The sequence below is a fragment of the Phascolarctos cinereus genome, unplaced genomic scaffold, assembly GCF_003287225.1.
Source record: "Phascolarctos cinereus isolate Bilbo 61053 unplaced genomic scaffold, phaCin_HiC Scaffold_7;HRSCAF=346, whole genome shotgun sequence".
NCBI classification, from domain to species: domain Eukaryota; kingdom Metazoa; phylum Chordata; class Mammalia; order Diprotodontia; family Phascolarctidae; genus Phascolarctos; species Phascolarctos cinereus.
In genome coordinates this window covers 62,612,436-62,626,375 of record NW_027556180.1, presented here as the reverse complement: position 1 = coordinate 62,626,375, position 13,940 = coordinate 62,612,436, and the positions used below count along the sequence as shown (strand labels likewise).

At 38.4% G+C, this 13,940-nt stretch overlaps 1 long non-coding RNA gene across 1 annotated transcript in view; it reads right to left on the bottom strand.

The window, feature by feature from the left end:
- Positions 1-8,668: 8,668 nt before the first annotated feature.
- LOC144454812 (uncharacterized) overlaps positions 8,669-13,940 on the bottom strand; it is a 39,735-nt gene continuing 34,463 nt past the window's right edge. Inside the window, exons 2-3 of the long non-coding RNA XR_013483366.1 lie at positions 11,512-11,563; positions 8,669-9,784 (exon numbers count right to left, since the gene is read on the bottom strand). This is a non-coding gene — a long non-coding RNA (uncharacterized LOC144454812). The remainder of the gene's footprint in view (positions 9,785-11,511; positions 11,564-13,940) is intronic.

Here is a 13,940-nt window from a genome sequence, read left to right as displayed (position 1 = left end):
CAAGACAGTTCCCCACTGGACTTCATAAGGTTCCTATGTGCACAACGAAATAGATAGACCAGATAATCTCTAAGATTCCTTCTGGCTCTGAATTCTATGATCTTATACTTTAATATAGAATATTTTAGTTAATTAATTAAATAAATTGATATTTTAATATGGAATACAGTTTTAATCAAACTTTAAAGTCACACAGCTGAAGTCCCCTCACCCCCCCCCCCAAAAAAAAACCCCATCCCTACCTCTTCTACTCTGTAATTGGGTTGATATGAAAAATGTGGAGAGGCCTTTTGGTGAGTGACTTGACCAAGGTCATACAGGTACTAGGAGTCAAACCCAGGTCTTCCCACTCCAAGTTAATCTTCAATTTCTTGTTGTTCAATTTCCATGTTTTAATTTTGGTTTTTGTTTCTTCATCTGTCTCCACACTCCCTTAGAATGTAAATTCTACATTGAAGTCAGGGACAGTCAATATTCTTTACTTAACCAAGGAGAAAGCAGGAAGTTTTAGGAGTGTGTGAATTTGTGGAGAGACAAGGCAGGCAATGAAGGGAGAAGCTGACAGTAGGGAGAAGAAGGGAGAACAGAAGTGGTTTTTCTTCTGTCAGTCTTTCAGGTTTAGGAGGCAGCAGAAAATCCCCAGTGGACATCAAAAAGAAAAAATGACTTGGATTTTTGATTGACCACAAGGCTGCCTCCTGGGCTAAGAGGGAAGAGGAGGGCCAGAGCACTGTCTCCGTGTACAAAGTTCAGACAGAGCATCAGCTTCTCCATTCCAGCTGGCTCTTTCCTCTGTTTATTTTTCCTTTCCACTCTCCCTCTCTCTCCTAGTTATTAGGAACCTCCCTAGAAGCCTGTCCAACTGGAGGTTGCAGGAATACAGAACCAGATTGACTAACCAAAAAGCCCACCAAGGACCCTGGGGCCGCCCACAGACTTTCTCTGCTCCAAGCTCATAGGGCCAGATTTTATATCTTTTTAAACTGAAGGCACTTTTTGATTCAGAGCTTGGTTTCTAGTGGCCTGGTCACCAGAGGGATGATATTGTCTTTTCCTGTCTGCTGCAGGCAGAATGGGTGATTATCCATATGCCTCTCTTGGCCCCCTGGAACATGGGGGAGCAGGCTTTGGAGATGGCACCAAATGTGTCTTTTCCTCCCTTTTCATCATCATTCAATCAATAAGTATATATAAAGTATGTATGTGTAAAGTACCATGTGCCAGGTGTTGGGGCTGCTAGTGCAAAGAATGAAACAATTTTTCCTCCTAAGATATTTACATTTAGATGGGAGAGTCAGCAGTACATATGAAAAGATATAGAGAATCAATATAAAATGAATACGTAGAAATATATATGAAACAATTAAGTATAAAGTCATTCGGGAGGGAGGGCATTAACAGTTGTGTAGTTCAGGAAAGTCTTCATACCTTTCCTAGATGGTGTCTAAACTGCATGTTAAAGGAAGAGAGGAATTCTGTGAAATGGAGGTAGGAAGGGACCACACTAAAGGCACGAAGGGATGGCTTAGGTACAGAATCAGGAGATGGGCTATTATGAGTGAGGAACAGAGTGAAGGCCACTTTGGCTGGAAGACAGAGGGAAGGGGAGGCAGTAATATTTAATGAGGCTGGAAAGAAAAATTGGGGCCAGGTTGTTCAGGGTTTTAAAACCTGAACAAAAGAGTTTATATTTTATCCTGGAGTCAATAGGAAGCCATTAGAGTTGATTGACTAGGAGAGCCACAAGGTCAGCTCTACGCATATAGAGAAATCTTTTTGGTGGCAGTCTGTGGGATGGATTGCTTTGAGGAGAGACTAGAGGCCAGGGAAGCCAATTAGAAGTCTGTTGCAGCACTAGAGGAGGGGAGTCATATCCCCTGAACTAAGGTTGCGTCTCTGTGAATGGACAGAAAAGATCAGATGCAAGAGATGTTTGGAAGTTAGAAACAGCAAGATTTGGCAACTCTCTTGGAGTGACTGTTCCTGACACAGCACTGGCTGATTAAGAAAGAATTCTTAGGGCACACCCAGGAGACATGGTGCTGGGCAGTGTATCTATGAATGTTCTGCCTTTGTTGGGTGAGTAGTTGGGTGACAAATATAGTTCCCATGACAAATATAGAGTACTGGACCTGCTCTGGATAAGCCTAGATTGGAGGGATAAGGCTATAGATCAAATAAGATAACATATATAGAACCTTTTACAAACCTTGAGATGATAAGTGACATAACTTCTATTATTATTAATGATAGGGAAGCCAGGTGTGCAGAGTCATTGCTGCCTGTTTTTTTTTTTCTGGTCATGGACAGAGCATCCTTGGGAGAATGTGTGAGGGGTGGTAGTAGTATGATCCCTCTCCGTTGGCCTAGTATTTCTCCTGTGTGAATTCTAGTTAAGATGAAAATCTAGGGAAGCTTTGTGGAATGTAACCTGGAACACAAACATCAGAAACAGTGGTTGGTAAGGGAAATGGCAAAAGTAGTCTGAAGGAACCACAGAAGAAGAGGGTCAGTTTCAGGATGAGTTTCGCATATTGATGTTAATTAAGTTACATTTTAGAAATAGCAATAACAACAACAACAGTAATAATTACCATTTTTAGCTGGCATCTGGCAGCTGCCTCCTCTAACTTGGAGAGGAGTTCCCCTAAGTTGTTGCCAGGATTGATAATGAGGGAATGGGAATGCAACCTCTGATCTACAAAGGGAATAATAGTACAATTGATCTCCATGAATGGATCACATTGAGGCCCTTAAAATGAACCAGGCTCTGTTGGCCTGACAGAATTCCACTTTTAACAATTCCAATCACCTGAGAATACGGTAATCAAAAGAGTGCTAGATTTGGGGTCAGGAAAACCTGGAATCAAATTCTCCTTTTGTTCCTTTCTAGTTGAGTGGCCATAGGAAAATCATTTAACCTGCCTAAGCCTCAGTTTACACATCTGCAAAAAAGGCATAATGATAATGATAGCACTTACCTCCCAGGATAATCATGAGGCTCAAATGAGACCATATATGTGGTCTCATTTGCAAATGTGGTCAATTCATAAGTCTTAAAGCACTTTACAAATGTCAGTTATTATCATAAAATACTTATTATAACTTATTCATTACCCACTCAGCTCCTGTTAGAAGATTTTCACTTTTAGATTATTGGAAGCTTGGATTCTGGTTCAAAAGAATGAAATGCCTCAGGCAATTCAAAGGCTAGGCCCTGAGAAATACCACCTTAGCCAGGCATTTATGCCTCTCACTCCATGCTTTCCAGAGAGATCTGGAAAATTGCCAAACTCCCAGTGATTCTCTGAGAGCCAGTGACTTTGTTTCCCCTCAGCACCCTCTTTCTGAGTCATTGCTCTAGTTCTAATGGATGTGGTTACCATGAATTTACTTCATCAGAGTAGTTTTGAGCCTCTGTCCTCCTCCCTGAATGGCCTACATGACACTGAGCCTGACAAGTCCATAATAATGTTGACCAGACAAGGTCACAAGCAAAAACACTGAAATGAATGCAGTATCTTTGTTTTTAGTTTTTACAGTTAGGCATAGCATCATCAAAGAAATACAAATGAAAAGATACATTTCAATACTAATATAAAGATGTGTGTCTATCGGTTCTTATAGACTCTGGTCACCCCCAACCCAGTACTTGAGGAAAAACAGAGTTCAAGGGGGCAGCTAGGTGGCAAAGTGGATAGAGCACTGGCCCTGGAGTCAGGAGGAACTGAGTTCAAATCTGGCCTCAGATACATGAGATCCACTAGCTGTGTGACCTTGGGCAAGTCACTTAACCCCTTTGCCTTGCAAAAAAAGAAATAAACAAACAAAAAAACCCCAGAGTTCAAGTGTCTAGACCTGGGCATGCCATCCATCACCTTTGCCTTCAGTGCGAGCAAGTATTCCCCTAATGCTGTTCCACTCATTTCTGGGGGAGGAGACATGATTGGGCCAAAGGGCCAAAGCTCAGGAGTCAGTACTGACTCTCAATGTTGCTGCTCTTCCATTCACAGTTCAATCACTGGCTTTAACCTGAGATCCCGCTCTCTAACTGCTTACTGGCTTTGTTGGTCAGTTGTTGTTCAGTCGTGTCCAACCCTTTGTGACCCCACTTAGGGTTTTCTTGCCAGAGATACTGGAATGGGTTGTCATTTCCTTTTCCAGCTCATTTTGCACAAGAGGAAACTGAGGCTAACATGGTTAGGTGACTTGGCCAGAGTCACACAGCTGCTAAGTCTCTAAGACCAGATTTGAATTCAAGGAGATGAATCTTCTTGACTGTAGACACGGACACTCTATCTTGATGTTCATGAATTGGACATTAATTTGAATTATTCTTCCAGCTTCTTCATGGCTAGTAAAATGATGTGGTACAGTCAAGGGCAGGCAGGTCAGATGCAAAGTGAGACTTTCTTCATTCCTATTATCATTTTGCATTCTCTGTCACTCTGCATCTTTTTAATTTCCCTGTCTCTCCTTATGTTGATTATGTTCTGCCTGAGTGAGAGGGGACTCTTGGTCTGTTTCAATAGGCAGCTGAACTTAGCTTCTTCTTCTTCTTCTTCTTCTTCTTCTTCTTCTTCTTCTTCCTCCAATGGGGGTTAAGTGACTTGCCCAGGGTCACACAGCTAGCTAGGAAGTGTCTGAGGTCAAATTTGAACTCATGTCCTCCTTGCTCCAGGGCCGGTGCTCTATCCACTGCGCCACCTACTTGCCCCTTGCTGCTTCTTCCTTATAGCAACAGAAAGATAAAGGGATGGAGGAAGGGTATTCTGCTTATATTTGTTATTTTTTTTTAGCAATACAGCAATATTCTATTGCATTGATATAGACAATTTATTTAGCCTTTCCTCAGTTTTTTCTAGATTTTTTTGGTCTTCCAAGTAAACCTAAGAATATTTCTGTAGACATAGTACTCTAAAAAACGCAACCAACCAAGCCAACAAAACCAAAACCCTGTCAGCACTGGCCCAAGTTGTGGTATCATTGGGTCAAAGCACATGATCCATTTTTTTAAGTCCTCTCAAAAAATATTGCACCATTTTGTAGTTCCAGAAATAATGTGCCTGTTTCTCTTCAGTCCTGATAACATTGAATTTCATCATTTTAACCTATTTAAAAACAACTTGATGAACTTATTATGGTGCTTTAAAGTTGTTTAAATTTGTTTCTCTGACTGTCAGATATATGAACAATTTTCCAAGTAGTTATTTACAATTTGTGGAGTATTTTGGGGGACTTATGAAAAGGAAAGTATATTCATATCCTTTGACCATTTTATTGTTGGGAAATGGATATCATGCTTACAATTTGTATCAGTTTATTGTGGATGTTAATCAGATATGTTTATTGAATAGGTTGTTTGCCTCAATCTGTTTCTTTTTATTTTGTTATTTTTTGTTGCTATGGAAAATCTGATTATTTTTATGTAATCAAATCCATTTATTTTGTCTTCAATATTTCTTCCAATGGTTTTTTATATATTTTTATCTTCTCTACAACTGGGAAAAAGATATCATTTCTCTTTCTACCTTTTAAAAAATGTTTAGATCATTATTCCAATTGATCTTTATTGTAATTTATAGTGTGACATATGGTACTAAGTTAATCTTTTTTGACCATAACTCTAATTTAAATTTCCCCCAAATTAAAAAACAAATCGACCTATTGACTAGCATTACATGAAATCTATAAATTACTTAGAGCAGCTAAATGGTGCAGTGGATAGAGTGCTGAGTCTAAAGTCGGGAAGATTCATCTCACTGAGTTGAAATCTGGCCTCAGACATTTATTTACTAGCTGTGTGACCTTGGGAAAGTCATTTAACCCTGTTTGCCTCCATTCCTCATCTGTAAAATGAGATGGAGAAGGAAATGGCAAATCACTTCAGTATCTTTGCTAAGAAAACCCCAAATGGGGTCACAAAGAGTTGGACATGATTCAACAACAACAATAAATTACTTTGGTAAGCATTATCATTTTTACTAGATTGGATAAATCTAACTACATACAGGGCATATCACACCACTCATACAATTCTTTATTTACATTGAAATAATTAAAATTTGCCTTTCTATAAGTTAATGACTAGTTATTTAAGATTTTTCTTATTTTAATTGTTATTTTGCTTCTCTTCATTTTTCTGTTATCATCCAGTGGTAAATGAATAAACAGATAATGTCTGTGCATTGTTCTTATAGCAATGGTTTTTACTGAAGTTATTTATTAATTACCTCATTTTCCCCCTTTTAAATAAAGGCTGACTTGTTGGGGATATTGTAGAAGAAATTATTACTTAGGTTCATGTTGCACTGAACTAGATAGAATGTAAGGTCCTTTTTAAGTTAGATTTTGTGATTGAGTCACCTTTGGGGCAGCTAGGTGGTGCAGTGGATAGAGCATTGGAGTCAGGAGGACCTGAGTTTAAATCTGGCCTCAGACACCTGACATTTACTAGCTTCGTGACCCTAGGCAAGTCATTTAACCCAATCGCCTCACTGGAAAAAAAAGTCATCTTGAAGCTACATGAAATAGGAAGCAGAGAACAACTTGTCAGGTACAAGGAAAGTATGTTCCAATATCTCCCTCTCCAACCCCTCAAACCTCTCATGTATAAAGGTTGGGATTGTGGGAAAGGTGTGCAAAAAGAAGGCTTAAGGATAATGGAAGCAAGTGTTTGAATCATTAATACATGTGAAGGTTCTTATCTGTTCAGACCAATTGTTAGAAAGCTGATCCCTTGGCAAAGGGGAAAAATGTCATCTATTGGAGGCTGAGGAAGATAGTAGAACTATGTGAATAGTCTGGTGATAAAATGGCCCCTATTGGGAGCTAAAGAGTTTCAGAAATCCAGACTTTTTAGAATGTGTATTTGCTGATAGATTTTTTAAAAAATGCATTAAATCACTACCATAATTAATTCATTAATGATATCACCCTAAAATTTTCCCTTCAGCCTCATTTTTGTCTAGGTTTGGCAATCAAGGCCATATTTGCCCTATACAAAGAATTGTCTACCTGTATTTGTATTTAGAAAATCTATTTAATATATAGACTATTTTTTTGAAGTCCTGGAAAAATTCACTTGTAAATCCATTTCATCCCACTTGTTGTCTTTCTGTTTTATTTTGGTTTTGGATCCAACCTGTGATTTCATAGGTATAGATAGCTTCTGGTGAGGTGCTTCCTCTTCCAGTCCAGATTGGCACCTTCTCTGATGTTTATTTTCTTAAAGAGTTGCCTGGGAGACCTGAGAAATTACTTCCTGCAGGCCCTAAAACCTTGTTAGGTGTGCCCAATGCACTTTGGAACCACCTAATGCATGGTGGTGTGGAAGCTTGTAATGCCCCTGGATTGGGAGTCAGGAGACAGACCCAAAGACCAGTCCTACCTCCAACATTGGCTCGTTATGTCACTTTGGACATATAACTAGTTTCTTGGTGTTGTAATTTCTACATTTGTAAAACTGAAAAGATTAGATTTCTGAAGCCAGGATGGTAGCTGTGTTGTTATGTGGCAATAAGGGGCATTGATGGTGCTTTCATCTACTCGGTTTCTGTCCTTTTAGTCAAAAACAGTCCTTCGCTATGGTGGAAGGAGCACCGAAGTAGAAATGGCAAAGTCTGGGTTTTCTTTTCAGCCCTGTCTCCTACTAGTGGTATCACCTTGGCCATGTTATTTAACCCCACTGGCCTCATCTGAACAAATGAGTATAATGATATTTGTGCTACCTACTTCATGGAGGTGTTGTGTCCATCCACTGAGACAATACCCATAAAAGTGCTTTGAAATCTTTAAAGTCCTAGTAGAACTAAGGAATATTATTTACAGCTCTCCCAGGCTTGAAAAAGTCCTTTGTTAAATTTTTCAGTGTGAGCACTTTATACCTCAGAAATTAGCTATTGCCGCAAATCAGAGCTTGATTTATTGTTTTGTTGATTGCCCAGGTTTAGGAAAGTATTAATAATGCAGATTAAATTTACAAGTGTGTTCTGCATACATTTTTTTTGGGAGTCTAGTTGTCAAACATTTACCAGCACACTCGGATCTTGCCCTATAAAATATTACTTGAGCTTAGTAAGACTTCAGGAGAAGGCATGGGAAAGAAGTTACCACCATACATGGGAGACCTGGGGATTGGAGACCGATTAATAATAATAATCACAACAATAATGATAATAATGATAATGAGAACTGGCATTTATATGGAACTTTAAAGTTTGCCTCCATTATCTCACTAGAGCCTTGCAATCCAACCTGTGCAGTTTCAGATGCTGAGAAAGCAGGACGCTCACTTCCTGGACCCTATTAGTCACTTTAGAAAGACTTCTGGTAATTTTCCTCTCTGCAAATGGAGCCTTTGCCTAGCCTGAGAATGGGATTTCTCTGTCTTCCCTTTCAGTGACACTGCATGAAGTAATAGCTTTCTTATTTCCCTTCTGGTTATTTCCTCTGACATAGGGACACTAGGGAAATGTAGCTGAGAAACTTTCAGGGGATCCCAGGCAGCTGAGAAGGATTAAAATGTCATGGAAGAAAAAAAAAACCCAAACAACTAACCAAATAAACAAACAGAGACTAGAACTGCTGAATCTCAAACATGATATATTCTTTCTCCCTCCCTCCCTTCCTCCCCCGCCTCTCTTTCTCCATTATCTATCAATTATCTGTCAGCCTATCTCTATCCATTATCTATCTATCTATCTATCTATCTATCTATCTATCTATCTAATCTCTCTCTCTCTCTCTCTCTCTCTCTCTGTATCCATCAATGTATCTACCTATCTTGTATTTATGTCTATGTATCCATCTATGTATGTATGTATCTATCTCATTGTTCTATTTCTATCCATTACCTATCTCCTGTCATCTATTCATCTACCTACATATGTATGTATGTATGTATGTACAGTAGGGGGTGTGGTTTAATAACAAGAGCAGTAGTACTGGGTTTGTTTTCTCTCTGATATTAACTATTTCTGTGACCTCGGGCAAATCATTTTCCCTCTCTGTTTTTTCATTTCTAAAATGAGCCATTGGGGCAGACAATTTAATGTTCCTTCCTTCCAGTTCTAAACCAATGACTCTATACACACATAGACCCTTAGATAGATGCCTTCATATTTTTGTTTTCCCTATTTGGATAAGAGAGGAAAGCACCATTTTAACCCTTGACTGGAATGATATCTTTTTGGCTATGTTTTTGGACAATGATTTGTGATACCTTGGCCATCATGTTATCCCAGTAGAGATTGTCATGGGCCTCCAACCCCAAGTGCCAGGTGTTTTTGGGCAACTCCCTTCTTTGAAAGGAATGTTTTTGATAGATGATAGAATAGAAACTCCATGAGGGCAAAAACTGTTCCTTTTTTGTCATTCAGTCAACAAGCATTGTTGCTATTGTATCCCTAGTATCTCACAAAATCCCTGATTCTTTTCATTTACACAGTTTAGTTAGTCACTTTGGTTCACCGTGTCCCAGTCTCAGGTATGATCCCTTGCTTTGGGCACTTGCCTGAGGCCAGAGCATAAGCTTCACCATGACTCCTTTTGCATTTCCTCTCATGCTTGGGGGTCCACAAAGAGCTATATGGAGGCTGTGTCACAAGGCATTCCCAAGGGTAGTGAGCACTTGTTTGTTGATGGTTTTGATAAGATGTCCTCTTTCTGGAGCCCTGGAATGTGATCAGATCCACTGATCTGGAAGATTGATTCTGAGAGGCAGCCTGGTAGTACAATGCTGTCAAACTCAGTGGAAAAGGGATACTTGCAGGCTGCATAATACCTTAGAAAATCACAAATTAATGTTATCTATATTGTATTGCATTTTTATTTATTTTGTTAAACAGTTCCCAATTATATTTTAATCTGGTTCTCACCCAATGGAGAATTTAGCCAGCATGAAGTTTGACTTCTCTGATATAATTCATGTTTAATTTAATAAACATTTATTAAGCACCTACTGTGTGCTAAGTACTGGATGATAGCTGACATTTACATAGTGCTTACTATGTGCCAGGCACTGTGCTAAACACTTTACAAATTTTCCAAACCTGAGCCTCAAGACAACCCTGGGAGGTAGGTGCTAGTATCATCTCCATTTTACAGATAAGGAAACTGAGACAAACAGCAGTTAAATGACTTGCCCAAGGTCACACAGCCAAGAAGGGTCTGAGGTAGGATTAGAATTCAAGTCTTCTTGCATCCTGGCCCAGCATTCTACCCACCAGGCCATCTAGGATAGGGAATTGGATTTGGTATTAGGCCTTGAGTTTGGACGGATGTGAAGTTGATCTAGTCTCCAAAGATAAGGGACTCTGTGGGTTGGAACAGCCACGTAGGAATCCTCATCTAAAGACTGTAGGAGAACACCCACTCTCTGATGCTATATGAGTATATTCTTCCAATGCCGTGTAAGTGGTATACTCTTTATTTTACTCTAAGCTCATTTCTGTTGTACCAATATCTTTCCAACACCAAGTCCTTCTTTTAATGTGAGCTTATTCATACATATATCTTTTTTGGTTTTTAACAAATGCTTTGGGGATTCAAAGGTGAGTCCACTCATTAATTTTTTATATGGGAAACCTAAATAAGAGTTAATCAACCATGACCAGCCTGGGCAAGCCATGTTCTCTAGCAATTAAATTAGAGCTTCCTTTGCCCTCCTTAGCTTTGATTTCATCTCCAACTAAGGGGAAGGTCACAGGCTGACTTTGGGGTTAGGCAGTCAGGAAGCTGGAGGTCTGATACCATCTTTGCCACTTGACCTACTGGGTAACCTTGGATTCTTTGCTAAATAGCCCTAGGTCTTAAATTCTCCATCTCTCAAAGGGACAAAACAGACTCAACCTTCCTCCTCAGGGTTTGGACAGGAATAGTTAATCAGAAGGACTATAATTTAATTCAATCCAATTAATGTGAATTGGGCAAACATTAGGCTGATAGTCCAAAGTTCTTGGGTCCCTGTGGAGCACTGCATGACATTGCTAAACATAAGATCACAGGAATCAGAGCTGGAACAGACCTTAAGAATCACCTCAACCAATCCTCTCATTTGCAGGTATGGAAACTGAGAGTCATAGAAAGAAAATAGATTGTTTAAGATTGCAAAGGTAGATCCAGGTCCTCTGACTAAAAATCAACCACAATGGCCCAGAATACTTTATTTACATTGACCTGTTTATGTCTTTATATTACCAATGCTCAGTCAAGGAATCTAGATATTTCCAAAATTTGGATTATAGAGGTTGAAAAAAAATGTGAATTGTTGGTAATACTCAACCAAACTGTTTGTAGGATGATTTGAATTTTTCTTCTAAGCACTTCTGGGAATTTTTTCTTTTTGATCATTAAAGTGATATAGTTGAGTAAGTTAAATAGACAGTAGTTAATGAATGATATGTATTTAGCTTAAGCATTATTTTCTAAGGCAAGTAGGGGGTGAATTGAGTAGAATGTAGGACCTAGAGTCAGAAAGACCTAAGCACAAATCCTGCTTCAGATACTTACTAGTTATGTGGCTCTGGAAAGTCACTTAACTTGACTGCTGTAGTTTGCTCATCTGTAAATTGAAAATAACAATAATAGTCATTTTCCAGGGTTATTGTGAGGGCTAAATGAGATAACATATGCAAAGTGCTTTGTAAACCTTAAAATGGGATATAAATGCTGTTTTTATTTTCTCCAGGTTGACAGATGCTAAATGCCTAGAATAGCATCAAAAATGTCTTCCCTCTCCCCACTCACCTCTGAAATAGGTTTCCAAGTAAATTGAATCAAGGAAGTTAGTACTTCTTGACTCATTTGACAGAAATGGTTATTTTTCCTGAGGTGAGTGGCTATCCAAGAGAATATATGTCTTTATGTGTCTGATATATGTAACCTTTTATATACCTACATATATCCATATATTTAGGCAAGACCTGAAATTTCATCGGTATAGGAACCTAGAATGTTGGAACACCCTCTACCAATGTAGGTGGGTAGTTGCTTTGCTACTCTTACAGAGTAGCCTGGAGACACTGTGAGGCCAAAGGTCACAAAGCCAGAGTGTGTTAGAGGCCAGACTTGAATTATGATTTTAAGGCTAGTTCTTATTCGTTATCCTACATTGCCCACACTACCTCTTGCATCCATGGCCTCTTTTTCTACTTTTTTCTTTTTCTCATTCATACCAAATCTGTTGTTGTCCCCATCATGAACATTAATCCTTTGATTCTGCCTTAGTCCGTTATTTTTAAATTTAATTTTATTATTATTATTATTATTATTATTATTATTATTATTATTATTTTTAACATCACTTGTCTCACTACCCAACTTGGACCCCAAGGTCATGCATTTCCATTATGCTCCCAATAGGACCCTCACATTTTTTGCCTGTCCTAACAATCCTCAGTTTGGACAAATCCCACAAATCCCGCCATTTTTTTTTTAGTTTGTCAGATATTTTTAGTGACAATTATAAAAGACCAAAAACATCTTTTACCCCCTAGACTGCCTTTTTAAACAAATGATTTGTTTTTAGTTACAAATACTGTATGACAATGCCTTTTTTCCCCCAAAAAAACTAATACAAGAACAATTTTTGAACAAAATGCCTGATTTTTTTTCTAAATTCTTTGGGAATTGGGGTGAAAGGATAGGGAGAAAAAGCCTAATCTTTAACATTTTTTAATCAGAACTTTTCCCCTAAGCCTCTAACAAAACTGATCTGAGGATATGAATGAATTTTTTTTTAAATCTACATCTGCTTTAGGAGATTCTCTTGGCCAGTTATTCCAATATAATTAATTGCTCCTCTCTACTGTTCAGATCTTCACAATAGTTGAATTAAAACCAACATTTCTAACAAACTGCTTATTGTGGGGGAAAAGAAAAATTCAAACATACACATGTATATACTTCACCATAAACAATTATGCATATCAAAAAGATAAGACACCTGTAATTAACTTTTAAAAGGTAGAAAAAAGTGAGAAAACCTGAATTACAGAAAAGAAAGTCAAATTTAATGAAAAGAACTAGAAGTTAATAAAAATTAGCAAATACACAAAAAATATACACAAACAGCAGCAATACTATGTAGTGACTTACAGAGGGGAAAAAAGCAGCAGTCAGAGAGTGCTTAACATGGCTTGTCAGTCAAATAAAAAAACACGCAAAAAGTATTCTCTTCAACAGTACAATCAATCTCCAAATACAAGTGCTTTGGAGCTAGAAGCAGTCTTATTGTTTGGGTCCTTTTCCTGTTCCCCAAAGGGAGTGTTTCAAACCTTTCCTTCACTCCTCCAGCCTTCAAACTTCCCTGCAACCCCTTCATTCTCTGCAGTAGCTTTGTCTTTTATTTTATTGAGAATATTAAGTCTATCTGACATTAACTCTTTTAACTTCCTTCTCCTCCAGCTTCAAATATCTATCTTCATCAATCTTCTTTATCCTTTTTGTCTCAGAGTATAAGGTTTCTCTTCTCTGCAAGGTCAGCCTATTTTCTTGATTCAATCCTTCTAACATCTTAGTTAGTTTTTTCCAATCTTTACTTCTCTGTTGTCCCTTCTTAATATATATATGTGCTCTGGCTTCTTCTCTAAGAATACCTTTGCCTTGATTTTGTTACTCCCTGAAGATACTATCATAAATCCTTCCTTCCCTTCACATTCAGATGTATTCCCCACCCCACCACCACTTCTTCACCATGTACTTGTCCCAAAGACATTAACCTCTTGAAATATGACTTCTGCCTTTATCAGCAGGCTGAAACAACTTTTTCAGAAGTTGCCAGAAATGTCGTAGTCACCAAGTACCACTTTTCACCTCTCCTGTACTATCTCCAAAACTTCCTAAATTAATTCCCTTACTCTGGTTTATCCTTGGCAAATTCCTTGTCCATGTGAAGCCATACATTCACCGCTAGGGGTTCACTCAATGTGTTGAGAATG